The 23,156-nt window shown below is 35.6% G+C and overlaps 1 protein-coding gene across 2 annotated transcripts in view; it reads left to right on the top strand.

Moving 5' to 3' along the window:
• Window positions 1–23,156, top strand: part of SRBD1 (S1 RNA binding domain 1) — a 206,418-nt gene that overhangs the window by 62,350 nt on the left and 120,912 nt on the right. The window lies entirely within an intron of this gene.

Below are 23,156 nucleotides of genomic sequence, written 5' to 3' on the forward strand. Positions count from 1 at the left end.
ACACTTTCTGCCTTGGCATACCTGCCATAGGTTAGCATATACTGTTAACTTATCTCCTGACTTGTAAACCCCATGCACCCTGATCCATCGATCCAGCTTCCCTCTTATCTATTTTATTCCATACCTTTAATATACCTTACAAACTCTGATATGTACATATATTACGGGGGAGGTTATCCAAAGCTTCAAATCCTAATTACCAAAGGAGAAAAAAAACAACTGGAATTAAGTTGTAGAATGTAACTATGCTAAGGCTTGGTTAGTCATACATGTTTAAAGTTGGAAGTGTTTGTGAAAAGAAATTTTACAATATTTTATGTTGCTTTTTTAAGGTGTATGCTAGAATGATTTGCCATTTTCAATTCTCTGCCACGTAGTAGGCACTCATTTTATTTTTGGAATATCTGAATATTTGTTTCCATTACTGTTAAATTGTCACATGATTATTTTCTGCTTTTTTTACCCCTGTTTTTTCTTTTGTAAAAAGTAGGGTTTTCTTTTGTGTAGCAATGGTAAAATTTATTGAAATGTAGAACTGGCAGGCTCCTTAGGAGACAGTTGTGTTTATGTGCAATGTATCTGGTTTCTCCTGCATTGAAACCTTCTTAAATCAGGAGACCATGTTTTATTTATCTCTCCCTCCTTCACATTAAGCATATTTCTTTACTTATAGGTCTGTATCAATAAATATTTACTAATTTGAATTGTTAAATATTAAAGGTTAAACCATTTTTAATCATATAAGTCTTTTCAAGACTATTGACCAGGATTGCTGTGTGCAACAATTATGGAAAATTTCCCCTCTGCTTAGGGCTTTGGTAAATCTATGACTTACTGTTTTCTCTGTTTTTTCATCAATACAGAAATTTGTACTTGGCAGATTATAGACTTATATTTTGCCAAAGATAAATGATGATCTCTGAAATAAAAATATTTCATGGTTAGTGTTATATATTTATTTAGTGTACTACGAAAGAATTAAAAGTAATCTTTAATATTTGCTGTCATATTTCAAACTGATTGGCAAGATTTATGCTGATGGTGGGAACATTGTTAGAAATCACAGCATTATGTGCATTCTGGAGAATCACAGATACGTGAGATCACTTAAAATCTGGGAGCAGAAAATGGAAAAGAAAATTTTGTGCTTTCAGTTCAGACCCTGTGCTTAATGTTTCTACTCTGAAAGCTGCAGTAAACAAATGACATTGAGGAGGCAAATATAGAAAACAAAAGAAAAGAAATTAATTTTGTTCATAATGACTTCTTTCATTAGGATAGTAAAAGAGTTAGAAAATAGAATGAACTGAGAAGATGTGGTGTGTGATGAAAGAATGAGAAAAGGGGTGGCAAGCTGCACTGTAGGGTTGTGTTGTATTTTTTGAGGTTAGATGTTTACCGACGGGCTTGGTCGTTGAAGGACAGGCAGATGGCCAGATCCTCTTAGGAAAATAACGTTGGTGCTGGACATCTGTGAAATCCACATTGGACCTCTTTCTTCTTTTTTCATCCCGTAGGGTACCAACCATTTAATAGAAGGAAAATGTAGTTTAAGGAATCATGACTTTGTGGTTGAGATAAGTTGATGTTCCTTTCAGAGTCTAACGTAATTGCAGGGAATAGCTTGAACCTCAAAAGGTTAATTCATTTGTGAAAAAATGACTAATGGTGAAGCTAATGGGAATAGTTTACATTAAAATTAAAAAACATTGTTTCTTTAAAGATGTTAATAATATTTATTATTGAAGATTGATTGGAAAATACAGGTAAGTGACAGGATTTTCCATTATCTAAATTATTTATATTTAAGAGCATATTTCTAGATTTTTCTTATGTGTATATGTGAGAGAAACTCACACTATGTGTGTTTTATAACCTTTCCCTCACTTTGGTCCTTCCTTGTTTGACAGGTGGCTTTTTGTAATCATCACCATTATCAACAAAACGAAAGTGCATGTCCTTGTGCTTAGATCTTTGCACATACCTTTCTTTCTTTACAATACATTACAAGAAGTGGAGTACAGGTTTAATGAGGCGCCTTACTGCTCCTAATTGAAAAATGCTACCACAACTAGAAGGACATGCAACTAAGATATACAACTGTGTACAGGGGGGTTGGGGAAGATAAAGCGGAGGAAAAAAAGAAAAGAAAAATGCTGGAATACCTAGCCCAGTCTATTACTGAGATTATTTCCACACTCCATTTCTCCCTCTTCTCAGTATGTTGGCTAATTACGAAATGTTATAATGTTTTCATCTAAAAACATTTATATCACTCGTACATATAAAAGTCCAAATAAAAAAGGAAGAAAATAAAGCATTTTTTATTACAAAATATATCAAAATGTACCAAAGAATACATAACCTATGTACAATTTAAAGAAGAGTAAAATGAATGACTTTTTCCCAAGCTCTTAGGCCTCTCATGTTCTTTTTTCTTGGATTGCCTCCACTCCATGTAACCGCTGTCTTCAACTGTACGAATTATTGCTTGTTTAAGAAAACTCATTTTAGGGGTCCACCTGGTGGCATATTGGTTAAAGTTCCTGCACTCTGCTTGGGTGGCCTGGGGTTCGCAGGTTCAGATCCTGGGCATGGACCTGCACACTGCTCATTAAGCCATGCTGTGGCGATGTCCTACATAGAAAACAGAGGAAGATTGGCATGGATGTTAGCTCAGTGACAGTCTTCCTCAAGCAAAAGGAGGATTGGCAACAGATGTTAGCTCAGGGCCAATCTTCTTTATAAACAAAACAAAACAAAAAAACTATGTATATATAGATATAGTTTTTTTTTTATGTGAACCTCTCAAGTTTTTATTTTCCTAACTTTTCTTTAAATCTTCTGACTTTTCTTTATGAAGCCACAAAAACCTCATTCTCTCAGTTACTTATATGGTCTCTTTGAAGCTTTATTCTCTAAGAAACCAAAAATTAACTAGAGAACATTAAGTAGCTTAGATAACAGAAATAGAGAGTAGAGGGCTGTTAAATAACCGAGAGTAGTTTTGAAAAATAACGGTGGCTGGTTTTTCCCACTCCTTCCTCAGGACTTTATTCACCAGCTGTGGTATTTCATAAACAGCAGAGCGTCCTGCTTTCTTTCCTCCCCTCCCCTCCCCTCCTCTCCTCTTCTCTTCCCTTTCTCCTTCCCCATCTTTCTCCTCCCCTCTTCCTTCCCTCCCTACTTTTTCTTCTTAATTCTCTTCCTTGGTTGTACCATATTTTAGTCGTCTCCTGTTGTTTGACAACTGGGTTTTTCCAATCTTTGGTGTATTGTTAGTTCTAAACCTATTACTACAGACTTGTAGACCACAATTTCAATATTTATTTGCAGGCATGTTTAGTACAGTATTTATAATGAACTGAGGAGAAAGGGCATTTCTGTTTTCAAATTAACCGTTGATAATTCAGTCTGAAGAGCACTGGTATGATGATAAGAAAATAAAATAGCAAACTGTTTATTGTTCCTTTTTGCCATTAGGTAGCATTTTATACTGCTTGCTTTCTTTATTCTACTTATAATTTATTGGAATTCTTGTGTCTATAGGGTGATATCTTTTAGTTCTTTAATATCTCAGCCATTCCTCTTCAAATAGTTCCTCTGTCCCATTATCTCTTTGTCCTTCCTCTGTAATTATATATATATATTTTTTTTTTTTTTTTTCCCCTCAAGCTTCTCACTCTATCCTCCATGCCTTTAACCTCTCTCTTTCGTTTTCTGTCTCTTGTCTCTCTGAGCTGTTTTCTTCAGGTTGTTTCTCTAGTTCACTGGCTTTTTCTTTAGCTCTCATACCCATCCACTGAAGTTTTTATTTCAGTTATATTTTTCACTTCTAGAAGTCCTGTTTGTTAGTTTTACAGGTTTAGAGATACTTGACACATAATAAACTGCATATATTTAAACCTTTCAATTTCATAAGTTTTGACATATGTGTACTCCCATAAAACTGTCACCTCAATCAAGATAATAAACATACCCATTACCCCCCAAAATTTCCTTGTGTTCCCTCCCTCCCCAAGACAACCTCCGATTTGCTTTCTGTAGCTGTAGATCAGTTTACATTTTCTAGACTCCTATGTAGTTGGAATCATACAGTATATATTCATTTACTAGCTTCTTTCACTCACTGTAATCATTTTGAGATTCGTCCCTTATGTTGCATATGTTAATAGTTTGTTCTTTCTATTACTAGGTAGTATTCTATTGTATGCCTAAATGACCATTAGTTTGTTCATTCACCTCTTGATGGACATTTGGATTGTTCCCAGTTTTTGGCTATGACACATAAAGCTTCATGAGCATTCTCATACAAGTCTTTGTGTGGACATATGCTTTATTTCTCTTGGGCAAATAACTAGGAGTGGAATGGCTGTGTTGTGTGGTAGGTATATAGTCCAAGTTAATTAACTGCTGAACTGTTTTCCAAGGTGGTTGTACCATTTTACATTCCCACCAGCAATGTATCAGAGTTTAGGTTTCTCCTTAGCCTTGTCAATCTGCTTAGTATGGTCAGTCTTTTAAATTTAGCTATCCTAGTGGGTGTGTAGTAATATCTCATCGTGGTTTTAATCTGCATTCCCTATCAATTAACGATGCTGAGCATCTTCATTTGCTTATTTGCTATACACATAACTTCTTTGGTGAAGTATCTATCCAGATCTTCCCGTTTAAAAAAGTTGCATTGTTTTTCTTCCTGTTATTGAATGAGCGTCTTTTGTATTTATTCTGAATACAAGTTCTTTGTCAGATACTTGTTTTGTAAACATTTTCTCCGTAGTCTGTGCTTGCCTTTTCATTTTTTAACGTGGTCTTTTGAAAAGCCAACATTTTTAATTTTGATGAAGTTCAATTTATCAATTATTTATATAGTTCTTGCTTTTTTTGTGCCCTAGTTATGTTCGGAAAAACTAAGGTCACTATGATTTTCCTCTCTGTTTTGTTTTAGAAGTTTTATAGTTTTAACTCTTTCATTTAGGTCTATAATTCGTTTAAAGCTAATTCTTTTCTTTTTTTTGGTGAGGAAGATTCCCCTGAGCTAACATCTGTTGCCAATCTTCCTCTTTTTTTGAAGAAGAAGATTAACCCTGAGCTAACAGCGGTACCATTCTTACTCTGTTTTGTGTGTGGGTCACCACCTCAGCATGGCTAATGAGTGGTGTAGGTCAGACTCCCAGGATCCAAACCCACAAACCCAGGCTGCTGAAGCAGAGTGCACGGAACTTTAACCACCATGCCACAGGGCTGACTCCAAAGTTAATTTTTATATATGGTATGAAGTTCTTTTTTTGCTTAAGACTATGGATTATTCCAGCACCATTTGTTGAAAGATTTTTCCTTTCCCCATTGAATTGCTTTGGCATCTTTGTTGAAAATCAATTGACCATATACATGTGGATCTATTTCTTGAGTCTTTTCTGTTTAATGGATCTATATGCCTTCACACAAATCTTTGTATCCTTAATGAATACCACTTGGTGTTGATTTGTGTAGCTTAGTAAGTCATGAAATTATATAGTGTAAGTCCTTCAATTTTATTCTTCTTTTTCAGAATTGTTTTGGCTATTCTAGGTATGTAGATAAATCATAGAATGAGCTTTTCAGTTTCTACAGATGGGGCTGCTGGAATTTCGATTGGGATTAAGTTGACTCTACAGTTTAGTTTGTGGAGAATTGACGTCTTTCCATTTAATTTTTAATTTCAGTTATATTTTTCATTTCTAGAAGCTCTATATTTTTTTCACATCCGTTTGATCATTCTTATGGGTTTTTATTTTTCCTGAATATATTTTCAAACTTATCATTTCCTTAACCATACTTAGCAGTGTTATTTTACAGTCTGTGTGCTAATTCTCATCTCTACAATCCTTGCAAGTCTGTTTCTGCTCTCTGTTGTAACTCCTGGTTCTGCTTTGTGGTGTTTTGTTTCATGGAACTTTATCTGTGGGAATTCATAGAGGCCTAGATTGATTGTAAGTCTCTTCAAAGAGGATTTGCTTTTGCTTCTGCCAGGCTCCTGTAGACTCTATCAGTTTGAGATCACTTAAATTAAATTCTAGGCTTGAGTTTTCTTCTGGCCCCCACAGGTAGTGTGAATTGAGGGTATTGTGAATTTAGATAGTGTGAAAGTAGGGAGATGGCTTATGATTCCATTCTCTTCAGAGGTTGGCCCTGTGACAAGATTTGAGATAGTCCATTTTCATTGCAATATCCTGGAGGTAGAGTGTAGTCAGTTTATTTCTCATTGGCCCTTATACAGAAGGTTCAACCCTTTGGGAAATCAGCTTCATGTTTGTGAGGGTAGTTGGGAGAATCTCTTATTAACACCCATCTTGGATGGACCCTCGTTTCGTCTTCTCGTCCTCTAGTTCTGTGAAGCTCTGTGAGGCCGTGAAGATAGGAAATAAAATTCGTTTGGTTCAGGACGTGTCTTCAGGTGAAAGTCAGCTTTAGAAATCAAGCTTCCCACATTTACGTTTTTTTTTAGCTTGAATATTTCTTTCTTGCCAACTCATTGATGCATTTAGGAAAATGTATGTTATCTAGGATTTTTAGTTGTCAGTAAAATGTTCATCTAGGTAGCTAATCTTCCATATTACTACTGGGAAATAAGGTTACTACTTGATTTTATTTTTAATCTACTTTAAATTTAAAGTTTGGTATTTTCAAGCATCAAAGACATAGACCATAAGGAAAAATTAGAGGATGATAATTTTTTTTTCCAATGATAAAACTGTAAAATTTACTTGCTTTCACTTTTTAAAAAAAATTTTATTGAGGTCGTAATAGTTTATAACATTGTGAAATTTCAGCTGTACATTATTATTTGTCATTCAACATATATATGTGCCCCTTTACCTCTTATGTTCAACCCCCAACCCCCTTCCCCTCTGGGAACCACTAATCTGTTCTCTTTGTCTATGTGTTTATCTTCCATGTATGAGTGAAATCATAAGGTGTTTGTCTTTCTCTGTCTGGCTTATTTCACTTAACATAACACCCTCAAAGTCTATGTATGTTGTTTCAAATGGGATGATTTTGTCCTTTTTTATGACTGAGTAGTATTCCATTGTATGTATATACCACATCTTCTTTCTCCATTCATCAGTTCTTGGGCACTTGGGTTGCTTCCACATCTTGGCTGTTGTGAACAATGCTGCGATGAACACAGGGGTGCATAGATCTCTTTGGATTGTTGATTTCAAGTTCTTTGGATAAATACCTAATAGTAGGATAGCTGGATCATATGGTATTTCTATTTTTAATTTTTTGACAAATCTCCATACTGTTTTCCATAGTGGCTGCACAGTTTGCATTCCCACCAGCAGTGTATAAGGGTTCCCTTTTCTCTACATCCTCTTCAACATTTGTTGTTTTTTGTCTTGGTAATTATAGCCATTCTAAGAGGTGTAAGGTGATATCTCATTGTAGTTTTGATTTGCATTTGCCTAATGATTAGTGATGTTGAACATCTTTTCATGTGCCTATTGGCCATCTGTATATCTTCTTTGGAAAAATGTCTGTTCATGTCCTCTGCCCATTTTTTGATCAGGTTGTTTTTTTGTTGTTGGTGCATTGTATGAGTTCTTTATGTATTTTGGAGTTAACTGCTTGTCATGTAGATGATTTGCAAATATTTTCTCCCAGCTAGTGGGTTGTCTTCATTTTGTTCCTAGTTTCCTTTCCCTTGCAGAAGGTCTTTAGTCTGATGAAGTCCATTTGTTTGTTTTTTCTCTTGTTTCTCTTGCCCAAGTAGACATGGTATTTGAAAAGATCCTTCTGAGACCAAAGACAAAGAGTATACTGCTTATATTTTCTTCTAGGAGTTCTGTGGTTTCACATCTTACCTCCAAGTCTCCAATCTATTTTGAGTTAATTTTTGTGTATGACAAAAGATAATAGTCTACTTTCATTCTTTTGTATGTTGCTGTCCAAGTTTTCCCAACATCATTTATTGGAGAGACTTTCCTTTCTCCATTGTATGTTCTTAGCTCCTTTGCTGAAAATTAGCTATCCATAGATGTGTGGTTTTATTTCTCGGCTTTCAATTCTATTCCATTGGTCTATGTGTCTGTTTTTGTACTGGTACCATGCTGTCTTGATTACAATAACTGTGTAGTATATTTTGAACTCAAGGATTGTGATGCCTCAAGCTTTGTTCTTTTTCCTCAGGATTGCTTTAGCTATTTGGGGTCTTTTGTTGCCCCATATGAATTTTAGGATTCTTTGTTCTCTTTCTGTGGAGAATGTCATTGGGATTGCATTGAACTGTAGATTGCTTTAGGTAGTATGGACATTTTAACTATGTATATTCTTCCAATCCATGTGCATGTACTCTTTCCGTTTCTTTATGTCATCATCAATTTCTTTCAATAATGTCTGATAGTTTTCATTGTATAGGTCTTTCACCTCCTTGGTTAAATTTATTCCTAGATATTTTATTCTTTTCATTGCAATTGTAAATGGGATTGTATTCTTGAGTTCTCTTTCAGTTAGTTTGTTATTAGAGTATAGAAATGCAGCTGATTTTTGTAAGTTGATTTTGTATCCTGCAACTTTACTTAGTTGTTGATTATTTCTAATAGTTTTCTGATGGATTCTTTGGGGTTTTCTGTATGTAAAATCATGTCATCTGCAAACAGCGAGAGTTTGACTTCTTCCTTGCCAATTTAGATACCTTTTATTTCTTTTTTTTTTTTTGCCTAAAACTTCCAGTACTGTGTTGAATAAGAGTGGTGAGAGTGGGCACCCTTGTCTTGTTCCTGTTCTCAGAGGGATGGCTTTCAGTTGTTCCCTGTTTAGTATGATATTAGCTGTGGGTTTGTCATATATGGCCTTTATTATGTTGAGGTACTTTTTCTCTACCCATTTTATTGAGAGTTTCTTTTTTTTTTATCGTAAATGGCTGTTGGTTCTTGCCAAATGCTTTTTCTGCATCTATTGAGATCATCCTGTGTTTTTTTTTTTCCTCATTTTGTTAATGTGGTGTGTCACATTGATTGATTTGTGGATGTTGAACCATCGTTGCATCCCTAGTATAAATCCCACTTGATTGTGGTGTATGATCCTTTTAATGTATTGCTGTATTTGGTTTGCCAGTATTTTGTTGAGGAATTTCACAGCTATGTTCATCAGCAATATTGGCCTGTAATTTTCCTTCTTTGTGTTGTCCTTGTTTGACTTTGGGATCAGGGTGATGTTGGCCTTGTAGCTTGTGTTAGGAAGTGTCCTGTCTTCTTCAATTTTTTGGAATAGTTTGAGAAGGATAGGTATTAAATCTAGAAGAAGGTAATTTTTAATCATCTCAGTTTACACTTTTAAGTTAAGAATTACTTGTTTCTTTCACTTGGTTCCTCTGAGTCTGAATGCCTGTTGAAACATGTGCATGGCACAGCCTTTGTTATCTGGCAATTTAATTTTCTTTTTTTTTTTTTTTTGAAGTATGCCCAAAGGAGAGATTTTAAAAAATCCAGGGAAATACGAAGAGCAAAATAAAAATCATTTGTAATCTCACCACTCAGAGAATGGTATTAGTATTTTTATATATTTTATTCTAGTTATTTTATTATGTATTTATTTCTTCAGCAAATTTATCACTTGTAAATGTTTAATGGATGAGATAGACTCAATAACGTGCAAGAAGAAAACAACTTTTTATTTACTGTCCCATTCCTTAGTCAACTCATGTTTGGAGTAGTTCTTTTTATTCCTAGTTGAAATAATGGACAAGTCTCGGCCTTTTCAGTCCCTTTATTCATTAGAACAGTCTCATTTCAGCAATTGACATATTTTCTCTAGTGTAATAATCAAAGCTTCAAAGTTGATATAAATTAAATTCCACACCAGGTCTGTTTCACTCTGGGAAACGCTACTTTACTATAGGGGTTTGCAGGGGCCATGGTTAACTGCCTGTCTCTCTCCTTGTTGTTCTTCTTATCCTCTCCAACTCATTAGCTGAATTTTCTCATCCTTCCAAATTTAGTCTTCAGAGTTGAGAACAGGGAAAAGAAACAGAGTCTTAGTAAGTGGGGACAATTGCATTCTGAGGATGGGGGCTTACAATTGCTGGTTCATTTTTTCATGGGTTTTTTTTTTTTTTGCAAGGAACATTGGCCCTGAGCTAACATCTGTTGCCGATCTTCCTCTTCTTGGTTAAGAAAGATTGGCTCTGAGCTAACAACTGTGGCAGTCTTCCTCTATTTTTTGTATGTGGCACACCGCCACAGCATGGCTTGATGAGCGGTGTGTAGGTCTGTACCTGGGATCTGAACCTGTGATCCCTGGGCTGCCAAAGCAGTGCGTGCAAACCCAACCACTACGCCGCTGGGCCAGCTGCTCATGGGGTGTTTTTGAAGAACTTTTGTCTTTGTTTTTTGAGATCTTCCCCACGAGGATCCTTGAACCACCATTCCTGTGACTTGGCAGATATCATCTCTGCTTGACCAGTTGTGACTTTTCTTCTCCAGACCCAGGCGTCAGGCAGGCCGCTCCTGTCTGGGTCATATTGCTACTCAGTCCTCTTGGACAGAATCTCTTTCAAGCTGCCTCATGTTTCCTCCAGCAGACCCGTTTGGTTCAGACACCCTTGCCTACTCTCAGAGGAGGATCAACACTTCATCCTGAGTACAGTTCTCTTCTCATTTTTATTCTCTCTCTCTCTCCTGTGCTTGTGTTTGTACCTATTCTCCTTCTTATGTCATGCTCACATATTAGTCCCAGTGAAGCCCCTCTCATTTGGCACGGGCTGAGTGGGACACTCTTCCCTGTGAGAAGGTAGGGCGGGAGAAATGCCGCAGCATTCGAACAGCCTTCTTAAAGAAGTTTTCTCTCGCAACTCTAACTCCCTGCTGTCCCTCTCCTCAAACGTACAGTCTTTTCATAGGACAAAGTTGGGTGATTTCTAATGTTGGCAAAGCAGGCCTTTGGAGCTTTAGCCAAAAAAAAAATCCCATTATATGTGCTTCCATACAATCACTAAAGTATTGTTAGCACTCAAATTATGTGGCAGCTGCAGTATTATGTGCTAGAAGTAAGAGCAGTGAACAAGACAAAGTACTTGCCTTCCTGAAGCTTTTGTTCTAGGGGCAAAAAAATGAATGTGTGTGTGTGATATATTCTATGTCAATTATTAGTGATGAATTCTACATAGAGAATGAAAGCAAGGTAAGAGGATAGAGAATGTCAAGGAGTGCAGTTTTTAGGTATATATAGATATGACAAATATTCTTCTCTCTCTTTTATGATAGGAATTCTATTTGTGTAGTATGGTAGATGAGATATATTTTAAGCAAACCACTCAGGCTGATGTAAAGTGTGATGAATTTATGTCCTCATTTGTCCATATCATCCAGATTTGTGTCCTCATTATTCTCATTTTTCCGTGTCATATGAGCTCTCTGGAGCCATGTCTTTCAAACTGTAGGTTGCAATCCATTGGTGGAAGTTGAAATCAATGTAGTGGGTCCCAACCAGCATTTAAAGAAAAATTAAATAGAAAATAGAATTCATCCCATGTAGTAAGGCTAAGTATTGTTTCGTGAATATTTGTTTTGGTCACATATATGTGTTTACTGGGTTATGATGTGAAGTGTATTTCTCACTGTCAGTAATGATCAGAAAAGTTTGAGAAACTTTGCTATATGAAATCCCATATTTGAACCTTTAAAAATACAAAGTTAAAAATCAAGATTGCAGAGGTATCTAATAAACTGGGGAGCTCTTAGAAATATAATTCAGATTACCTTATAAAATTGCGAAAGATCCTCTTAAACAAAGAAAATAGGGCAGTGGTTCTCAACACATTGGGATATGTGAGCTGGAGTAATGTCCTCTACTAGTGAAATTACAAGCCACAATCCGTTCAGATTCTCTGAAAAAAGTTAAATTAATAGTTAGAATTTTCTCAATTAAAATTCCTCATGTCAGAGAAAACTTGCCAAACACTTTAACACATTCAAAGTTTTATTGTAACCTTGTTGCAAGGGAAAAGGCTTCTAGTAGGACAATTTAGAGATGCACTCTTGGTGACAAAATTTTATAGGAAAAGAGAATGTAAGATAGTTACATTAGAAAAACAATAAACAAGATATCAGAAAATTGCTTAAGTATTCTATTAGGAATGCTTATTTTTTTCTAGAAGAAGGCTATGAATTACATTACACAAGAAAGGTTCTTTGCTAAACCAAGTTTAGGTCAATTTTTATTTTACTCTCATACATTTTTCTTAATTTTTTTATGTCTGCTAGTATCTGGTATTTGATTTAGCTCTTGTATGTTTAATCATATTGTCTAAAAGACACATCTTCCATCATGTTGTGAATAGAATACATTGACTTCCAGGGGCTTTGCCACTAGAAGAAGATTGGGAACTAAAAGTAAATTAATTTGAATGTATTGGCTGTAAACTTTTGGTCAAGTATGGATTTTACAAGGGACATATACAAAGCTGAAAAAAAAGTGTAAATAACTAAGGATGTGTGTAAGAAGAGAGTCGCTGATGTGCCAGAAATAGTACTGGGAGACTAACGCTGGAGGCCTGGGTCCTCCACTGACCGCCTGTCCCCAGATGCTAAGTGTAGCGTAAAAGGCTTATCATAATCATCTTAGGAAAAAGACAGTTAGAAAAGAGATCCGACTACTTGTGGGTAACGTCATCATCCTGATCGTTGGCTATGAGAAAGTAGAATTGCTCAACTCCTCTTTTGATTTGTGAGGTAGCATGATTTTGGTGCTAGAAAGGAGGGATAAACATCAATAAAAGAAAACTGGAATGTAACTAAAATAAGGTGATACTAAGAGAATTTCTGTTTCTCATCTTCTGGCCCAGATGAAACATTTTCTGGAGTTATGGGTGGACTTGTGAGTAAAATTTTGATACCACTGTTGGTAATTATTAAGAAATGATGGACGCTTGGAGATGGGCAGGTGTTATTTTGATGTTCCAAGGGGGATATTAGATAGGCTATGCAAATAACTGTGTGATCTTGATCAGGTAAGATTATTACTTAATTATGAAAGGATGGTTTTTGAGCACTCAGGGACAATAGAACCACAACCACTGGAAGTCATCATGAATTTCTTATAAATAAAACATTTTGTTCTTATTTCATTTTCTGTTATGAAAGCTAGACTAGTGGACACATCTAGATTTCAGTACAGCTTTTGATAGTCCCTTGGTACTCTTATGGAGAAACTAGAGAAATGGAGATTTGGTTATGTTGTTGCCAAAAGGATATTGATTAGCTGATGGATTGATGTCTGGTGTGAGGACTCCAGTGGCATGCCGTAGACACTGTATATTAGTTAACATTTTAATCAATAATTTAATCCAGGTTTGGAGGCATGCTTTTCCAATTTGTGGACATTGAGGTGTTTTAGAATCGGGATCAGAAAAGTTTTTGAAAGATTTAAGTTTTTGGACCTAATCTAACACATTTAACTGTAATAGGGATACATGACTTTTGTGATGCCAGAAGGAATTTTCGGTAGAGATTTTGATGGGATGATTTCTGAGGTTTCCTTGAACTCTAACCATTGGAGATTCTATCAGAATAATGTACAGTGGGGATCTTCTATGCCTTGAACCACCTGGACCTATTTGTTTTGCTTTGGTTTAAAGAAATTTACTTTCCAACAAATCAATAAGCTTAGCTCTACAACTTAAGATGTATCTGGCTATGTAAAGCTCGTAATGTTATGAAGTTAAAATTATTTTATATGGAGGAAAAGTTGTTGTTATTTATTTCTGACTACTGCAATAATTTTTGTTTTACATATGGAATGTAAAATCAATTTCTTTGTGTTTAAGGGTCCTCTCTCCTCTTCCTGCAATTTCTAGTAGTGGCGAAGGCTATGAGTTAGCTTTGGAACTTGGGACAGCCTAAATTGTTTTTTGGACATTAATTTGGTTATTATGCTTAATGACGAGGTGATAAAGTATTTGTCTCACTTCTTTCTACAGTGATGGCTTGAGAAAATGTGCTGTGATATTCTAGGATTTTGTTGCCTTTCACCTATTGATACTCCTCTCTCTGTTTCGGTGCCTATTATAAGCACTAGACTCTTTTTTATAAGGCTTCCTTTCTGGGATGTTTGTGATACTAAGTAGATTTAAAAATAAAACTTTTACAGCCAATATAATTTATTTTGCTGAAATGGCCAGAGTATTTTAAAAATATATATTTAAATAGACCATTTCAGTGAGGTATGTTGGAAAGGAGGCATAAGGAATGAATAATTATGGGGTGTGTATGTGTGTGTGTGTTTGGTTTTAAAACACGATTTGGATTCGGATTCAGTTTGACAGTTTTTGATTAAAATAAAATATGTTTTACCAGTTTTGTAACCCATGTGTTTCTGTGTCCCTAAGTCTAATTTAAATATCTGCAGGAGTTACCTCAACCCCTCCTTAACTGTAGCCCCCCTTGCAGATCTTTGTTTATTGACTTAGATTGGAACTGGCCTAGAGCCCAGTGATGGTCATTTCTCGTCTTAAGGTTTTTGGTTACAAATCTACTTTTGTTGCCAGATCCAATAAAGATTCTTGATTGCTTTTGTTACTTTTATTACAAGTTCTTGCCAAAGATACAATGTATTATAACTAAAACGTATGTTCTGTTTAGATTAGTGTATTTGCTATAACAGAACCTAAAACGTAAGTTAAACAACAGTATGTTCAGTATTAATGTAACAGTTGATGAACTTTGAGGTTTTATCTGTGTTTTTGATAACCTTTAGAAATGGAGAAAACAACGCCCTATTTTGAACCATTATTTTACATTTTTTTCTCTGTCTATCTCAGTTTGTGTATGTGCAGTTTTACACTGCCAGATCTGCCTCCAAACCAACATTTTACTTTGATCTTGAAAGCAGAATGGAGTTCATGAATTTCATATATACGTAGTTCTGTTATTTCTTAGAGTACATACATCAGGTAAAGAGTATTTTCTGTCATAGAGACAACAGTTGAGTAGAAAAGAGTAGTTTCTAAGACTCTAATGCTTATAAATAGGTAGGTGAAATAATTATACATAGACCTTTCCGTAAATGGTGTACTTGGTGAAGTTAGGAACCATATTACAGGGCTGTAGTGTAGATCTTTTGGGATTTTTAATAGCTGTCTCTGTGATTAGGGCCCAGTTCAGTCTTGATTTATACTGAATTCTATGTTGTAGTGAACACAAGTGTAGTGAATACAAGATTAAGGTATTTATATTATGCAGGTTTAGCTCTTTTTTGATCATAGTTCCTAGAATAAATTAGATGTGAAAGGGATAAGACTGCATTAGCAACAAATTACTAATGGAATGAGTTTTACCTAGAGATTGTTATCTCTGACCTATTCTCGTTCATATTTTCCTCTTTTCCTTGGCATTAAACAGCTTGCTGTTTTCCCTCACTTTTGGCCAACACTTTAAGAAATGTATTCACTTGATTACTGGGGAACATCTAAGGTTTTTTTTATATTAAAACTCTTTGGGTTGTACAGAATCACTCTGGTTCTGTCTCTCAATTGCATTAGAAGAATGCAAAATTGCTAGACTCTTTTGTTGTTAAGATCCTTTTCATTTGGTTAAATAGGATTTGAAGATTCTGGGGCCAGAAATTGATATTTGCAAATAGTAGTTCTTGAATCACCTTATTTTTTGTTTTGTATGTTTGGGTGGGGTGGGGGCTTTTGATTCTAAGGTATTTTATGTGGCTAAATCTTCTTATTATGCTCTCCTAACTTGTTGAAATCCACTTTCAAGTTCCCCACATCCGTACGTTTCTAAGGTTACACCAAGCTTAATTCCCATTACTTTTCCACTTCACAGCACTTGCATTTTGAAGGGACCCTAACATTTGGGTTCGCATTATGATAATTAGGTTTCAGGGGCATGGGGGATTAAAGATGTCTCAGGTCTAGTTGCAGAATAAAGTTCGGAAGCACTTGTGAAAGCTGCCTGATTGGTGGGTAGAGGTGCTTTTGTTTATTCACTACTCATGCAGCATTAATCCGTATTTCATCAGGTACCTACAGTGCTGTAATTCTAGATGTGACCTTGGGACTTGATTTACTTCAGCTCCGTTTTCTTTATTAATGTGCCTTGAAAGAGGTACTTGAAAGATAGGGAACATCAAAGTACCTTTTAAAGTAAAATGGTTGATAGGAATTCCCTGGTATTTAACACTGTCTGTCAAATGTTTCAGCTGGTTTGCATCCTTTTACAAGCTATTGCTTGCTGCACTAAAAGAAATTTAAAGCAGTTGTTTCAAGTCTTGGAGTCGGGGATTCGTGGTTATGGTGGCGGTGATGGTGGTTGGGCAGCAACAGTTAGCCAGAGAAGAGAGTAAATGCAAAGTTAAGAACATGTTCTTTTTCAACTGTGCTCCTCCCAGGGTGGTTTGTTTTGTGTTTTTCTTTGGGTTGTGAAGTCTTTAGTCCAGTGTGGTGCTTATGATCAGAGTGAGGAGGCACTTATCTTCATTATAAGAAGACTGAAGAGTTGGCCAAAGAAAATTCATCAAACCTCTGTGAAAGAAAGAATGCGAGTCCGTGGCAGTATCTTGTTCAGAGACTGTTTAACTAGTTTAGCTTCACAGCCTGTTTATTCTTTACTGAGCCATCTGAGAAAAAACTTTTAAACATAGTAACGTGGGAAACTGAGTCTTAAGAAGAACAAAGGAAACAGGACTCAGAGAAGGCTTGCCATATGTATTGTGGAGTATTTATTTTCCTGTAAACGTGTGTTGTAGAGGCTGTTGTTCCAGGCTGAATATATGGGGGTAAAACTTCTTGTAGGTCGGTTTTGAAACTCTGGTTCCTTCTTTATTTCACAAATATCAATTGGCTGTTTCTCTCTACTTAAGAGAAAATATTTGAAAGCATTTTGCTTTTTAGATAATCACAACGATTGTGATTATCTATTCCTATCATCTTTACCATAACTTTCTTAATTTGAATAGTGAGAAATAGAAATCACAAAATGTTTTAGAAAATGAAGTTCACTTTCTTTCGAATTTATACTTTATTTTCAACTTACTAATGTGACTTTGACTTGTAGAAGTCTTTTAAAAATCTATTGTAATAAAAACTTTTTTGATGTACAACCAAATAGCATATTGTTTAGGGATATGTATTTATTTAGTAAAACTACAAAGAAAAGCCAGAGATTTGTTAAACAGAAAATTTAGAAGTCATTACCTCTATGGGGAGAATAGATGTGGGCTGAGGACCACAGAAAACTAGTATTAGTAATGTTTTAATTTTTGAGTTTGGTCATGAGTTATTATTATTATGCTTCAAGCATCCCCCATATAGTTTTGAATGTATCAGATATTAAAATGATTGGGAAAAAGCTGTAAGAAAAAAATTAGAAGAAAAACAAAGGAATAGTGCCAAATGACATAAAGTAGAGAAATGTAAAGAGACAGAATCAATGAAGGAGGCCCAACATCCATCCCAAAGCTTTTTCACAAAGAGAGGGGGAAAAACTTTTTGTAATTAGTATTTGCTAAAATGTGTTTGTATAGTATTAAAATGCTAATTTTATTTGCATTTACCTGCTTAACAGACTTTTTATTCATATATGGTGGGAAAAGAAATTTCATCCTAGACCCAGACTCAGCAATTTATTGAACTAAAGTCTTTGGCCTATAAAGTATAAGAAACCAACACTACAGCTGACACAGGAATTTGATAATGGCCTTTTATTTTCAAGGAAAGCAGATATTTGAAACAGCCTGTCAATGCAGAATGAACTACAGAAGTCTCATGAAGGGAGACAGCTTAGTGTATATGTGGGGAATGAGCAGTGTATGCAATTTATTTGGCATTTGAGTCTGTGATTAAGGAAGGAGGTGGGAGAGGTACATCTTGCCCATTTGTTGATACAGGAAATGCAGAACTTCTTGCTGCTGTCGCCATATACCATATATGACTCACCCCTGGCATTTAGAAGAGTGTACACTGGGGTTGAGAGAGGTGGATATAGGAAATGAGTAGTAGAATGGAGACTGGAAGATGTATGCCACAATTTCCTTCAACCTCTTTTTTCCCCTCCCCCTTCACAGTTAACAGTATCTTCTTTTGCATGTAAGATATGTTCCTTTAATAATTTGATATGACCCATCATAGTCATAGGGAATTGGGAGACCATGAAGTGTGATACTACCTAAAAAGTCATCAAGATCTTATTTCGAAAGCATTTTAGCTTTCCTGGGGCCGAGGGTTGTGGAGTCCTTTGGGTGGCATAGTGACTTGTTTTGATTTTTTTTTTTTAAGGTTCTAAGGTTTTGTGTATCTTACTTAATTTAAGACCAGTATAATTAAAGCACATAAATTGACTCTGATATTGTATATTTAATCATTTAAACATATTAATTATAAGTTAGTCTAAAGCTTAATTGATAAGAGTCCACATAGCCAAGGATCCTAAGTGATGTTTAGCAGTTACTTAGTGGTAAGCAATTTGAGGTTGCAAATGACTCACCAGCTTAGCAGTTGATTGGTGTATTTTTGACTGATTCTTATGTTTACTCATTTACTCCATTTACCTAAAGTTACTGTTATTCTTCAAAGCATTTTTATTTTTCCTTTACTTTTCATGAATCTAGGACAACAGGGTGCCATAAGAAGTTTGATAGACCACCCTCCCAATTCCCTGTGGATTTGAATTCAGATAGTTCCTCGGTTTAAACCATGATGCTGCCATCATTTCTATTGTCATGTTCCATTTCCTATTTGAAGTTACACTCAGCAGTATATATGGGTTGTCTCTGGGTCAGAATTCAGATGTTGGTATGGCCAAAATGCTAAATCTTTGAGGAGGGATATAGAAGTGAAGAAGCCTGTATATTGTCTCCAGTGTGTAACAGGAAATACTTTGAGGATGTTCGTTTCTATTCAAACCGTGTGCTCTAATTTTTAGGATTCTATGATTTCCTTCTCTTCCAGGTATTAGACTTATTTTGAATTAAGATTCACTGGTTATATAAGAAGAACCCAGATCCCTATTTTCTTTTTTATCTTTGCTCCTTTACTGGAGGGCCCCTACCTCTTAAGCCATTTGGGAGATTCTGTATCTGGCTTTAAAAAGGAAATGCTACTTTTAGACTGTTTAGACAATGGTGGGAAAAGTCATAATTAAAATCCCTAGTAAGAAATTAGTCTTTTTTCTATTTTAATAAGTTTTTGTTAGGCTAGAAAGATTGGAAAGATGTTAGGGATGCCTGTTCAAGTTTCAGATTTGGAACTTGACATTTTTCTCTTTCATGATTTTTGGCAGGAAGGTATAAGTGAATAAAGCAAGCAGACCAGCGACTCTCCCAGGAACATGTTGGGCTTTTGAAGTATCTTAGATCTTTCATGTTTGATTTGCTTCTATTCTTCTTCATTTTCTTACCACTTTTTTTTTTTGTCTTTCTTCTGGCTACTTTTCCTTAGTGAGAAGTGACAGATTTGTGTTAAGTGGAAAGACGTAAAATGTATCTGTCTTGTTGAATTTAATATCTGGGGGGAAGGTTCATCTGCAAAATCTAGTGTATGCACAGTATCCTTTTTTGGTATTACATAGGAGTGAAATATTTCATTTACATTCCGCTCCACTATTAGCAGTCTGAGATCTTATGTAGTGTCACAGTTATTTTCATCCTCACTAAGTTATTCAGGAATCTTCTGGTTTTTTTGGATAATCGCTTTCTCCTTTGACTATCAAAATTCATTTATTCATTCAACATATCCAACAAATTTACTCATTCATATGCAACAAATACTTATTGAGTACCTGTGCTAGGCATTGTAGAATCAAAGATTCATAAAACCTTATCCAGTGGCTGTTTTATGTCCAATCCAGCAGCCTTTTCTATGCTCCAGCTCCTCTGGACTCTCAGTTTCATATACTGATATTTCTCGCATCCCTTTTGATAATCTTCTATTTCTGTTGCCTGTTGTTTCTGTGTATCCTTGCATCTCTTCTTTGCTCTTAAATTTAGACAACACTTCAGATATTTTCTTCATTCCCTTTGTCTTTTCCATATATCTTCCTTTTCTTGATAATTTCTTCAATAACTTCTGGGGCTTCATCTTTTGCATCTATGTGGATTCTAAATATACATCCTCAGTTTCAAGTTCTCTCCAGAGATTTGGACTCAAATTTGAATGGCCTGCTGCCAGTCTCTTGAGTATCCCTCTGGTGCCTCAGATTCAACCAAATTTAACTCTTTGCCTTGGCTACCAAACCTATTTTTCTTCATGTATTTTTTGTTCTTTTATAAGCCCTTGGTTGATGGGCTAGCAATTCTCTTGGGCACAAACCCAGTAATCTTTAATTTCTTATTCTATTGCATAGTCCATTCAAACTGCCATCAAGTCCTGTCGATTCTTTCTCTGGAATGTTTCTCCTATTTTTTTCTTTCTTTCAGTGTCTCCTGTTTGCCAGTCATCTTCTTTTGAGAGTTTAAGCTTTTCATGAGCTGGCCTCAAGCTACTTTTCCAGTATAATCTCTTGATACTTCCTTCTCAACCCAAGACATGGTTGGTTCAGCATTCAAGCATTTGTAATCTGAGTCTCCATAGTTATCTTTACATTATGCCATTGATGCCATCTATTCATTAAGGAATCATACAATTTAAAAAATTATACATATAATCAACAGTTTATTCTTTATTCATTATAAGAATTATCACAGTTATAATTTATAAGACTATATTTTATTAAATTTGAGCTAAAATAAATTCCTTTTCAATATTTTGGGTTTTTTCCCCCAAGATAGTCTCATGTAAATCCTCCCCAATCTGCTCCTGTTATCTACAATGAAATTTTGGTTCCTGTTTTCAATGGATTCCACTTAAGTACCCTTTCCCATCATACCAAATATCCTCAGATATCAGTAATTCTTATATGCCACATAAATTGGAATATTTGTTTTTTGAACATATGTGGGTTCCTTCTTCTACCTCTTGTAGTTAAGAGCACAAGCTGTGGAGCCAGGTTCATATTACAACTTCATCCCTCACTAACACAGTGACTGTGGTCAAGTTACGTGATATCTCTGTGTCTCTTCATCTCTAAAGTGGGGAAAATAATAGTATGTACCATAGGATTTTTGTGATGATAAAATGGGGAAATACATTTAAAATACTTGAAATAGTGCTTGGCACATAGTATGCAATCAATAAATGTCAGCTGCTACTGTTTTTATTGTAACTACTAAATGTATAATAATAATTGTTATTATTGTTTATATTGTTTTCTTCCTTTGGAATACCCTTTCCTCATCCTCTGCCCATCACAATCTTACCTATACTTCAGGGCCTAGCTCAGGTGCCACACCCTCCATGAATTCTCTTGGGTGTCTACAGGTGGAATTAATCTCCCCTTTCTCTGTGCTCCCATAAAACTTTCTGTGTACTGCTACTGTCACACTTAAAATACGGCCTTCTTTATACTGTACCTATTTGTGTAACTGTCATTTAGAAAATTGTTATGGCTAGGGAGGCATTGTTGTTCATCCCTTTAGAAGAGTACCTTGTTCATTGTTTTGTCCATGTTGGTACTAAAAATTTGAAGTGATTTAAAACTGATCAATCCCCCTACCCACCGTACATATATTTGTGGAAAGTATGCATATATATATTTATGTACACACAAAACCCTTCTGTGCCTAGGGCACTCCTGTAAGGGCTATGGAGGATACGAAAAATAAGAGCTTTCCAGATTAAAACCAGATGTTATCTATACATTAAAAAACATCTAAAAAATTACCATACAGGGGCTGGCCCAGTGGCATAGTAGTCAAGTTCATGCTCCGCTTCAGCTGCCCAGGGTTCAAGGACCTACCTACACACGCTCATCAAGCCATGCTGTGGTGGTGTCCCACATACGAAATAGAGGAAAATTGGCACAGATGTTAGCTCAGTGACAATCTTCCTTAAGCAAAAAGGGGAAGATTGGCAACAGATGTCAGCTTAGGGCCAGTCTTCCTCACCAAAAACAAAACAAAACATACAAACAAAAGAGATTATATAATTTAAACAATACTGATTAAATGACCAGTGTCCTCATCACTCAGCTTAGGACATATGACATTGTCGGTACTTTTGAAGCCTCCTGTCTGTCCCTCCGTCTTTACGCCTCCCATCTCCCTCTCCAGAGATAGAGGCTTTCATGAACTCTGTGTTAATAATTCCCTCACTATTTTGCATGATGGCTCCTTTATGTAAATAAAATCCTAGTACATGTAGTCTTCTGTGATTTGCCTTTTTTTTTTAATCAAGACTATTGTATAGTTTAATTCATTTTGGTATATATAACCGTGATTCATTAATTTTCAGTATTGCATTATGTAATTATACAGTATTTTACTATTTTAGAGTTAATGGACATTTGGGTTGTTACCAGTTTGTTTTTTTTGGAAGAGTCAACTCATTTATTTTGTTTAAATAACAGCTTTATTGAGATATAATTCACACCGTACAATTCACCCATTTGAAGTGTACAATTCAATGATTTTTAGTATATTCACATGTGCAACTATCACCACTGTCAATTTTAAAACATTTTCATCATCTCAAAAAGAAATCCTGTATCCTTTAGCTATCACTCCCTATGCCCTCTCCACCCTGTCCTCTCTCCTCCAGCCCTGAGCAACCGCCAAGCTACTGTCTGTCTCTGTAGATACCCCTGTTCTGAACATTTCATGTGAATGGAATTACATTATATGTAGACTTTTGTAACTGGCTTCTTTCACTTAGCATAATGTTTTCAAGGTTCATCCATGTTGTAGCATGTATCAAAACTTTATTCCTTTTTATGGCCAAATAATATTCCATTGTATAGATATACCACATTTTGTTTATCCATTCTTCAGTTGATAGACAGTTTATTTCCACTCTTTGACTATGGTGAATAATACTGCTATAAACATTCATGTACAAGTTTTTGTGTGGACATATGTATTCATTTCTCTTGGGTGTGTGCTTAGGTGTGGCATTACTATGGTAACTCTCTGTTCAATTGGAGGAACATAGTGAGGAACTGCAGACTGCTTTCCAAAGTGTTGGCACCATTTTATATTCCCACCAGCAGGGTATGAGGGTGCTGACTTCTCCACACCCTTGCCACACTTGTTATTTGACTTTTTGATTGTAGGCATCTTAGTAGGTATGAAGTGGT

This window comes from Equus przewalskii, chromosome 14, assembly GCF_037783145.1.
Source record: "Equus przewalskii isolate Varuska chromosome 14, EquPr2, whole genome shotgun sequence".
NCBI lineage: Eukaryota > Metazoa > Chordata > Mammalia > Perissodactyla > Equidae > Equus > Equus przewalskii.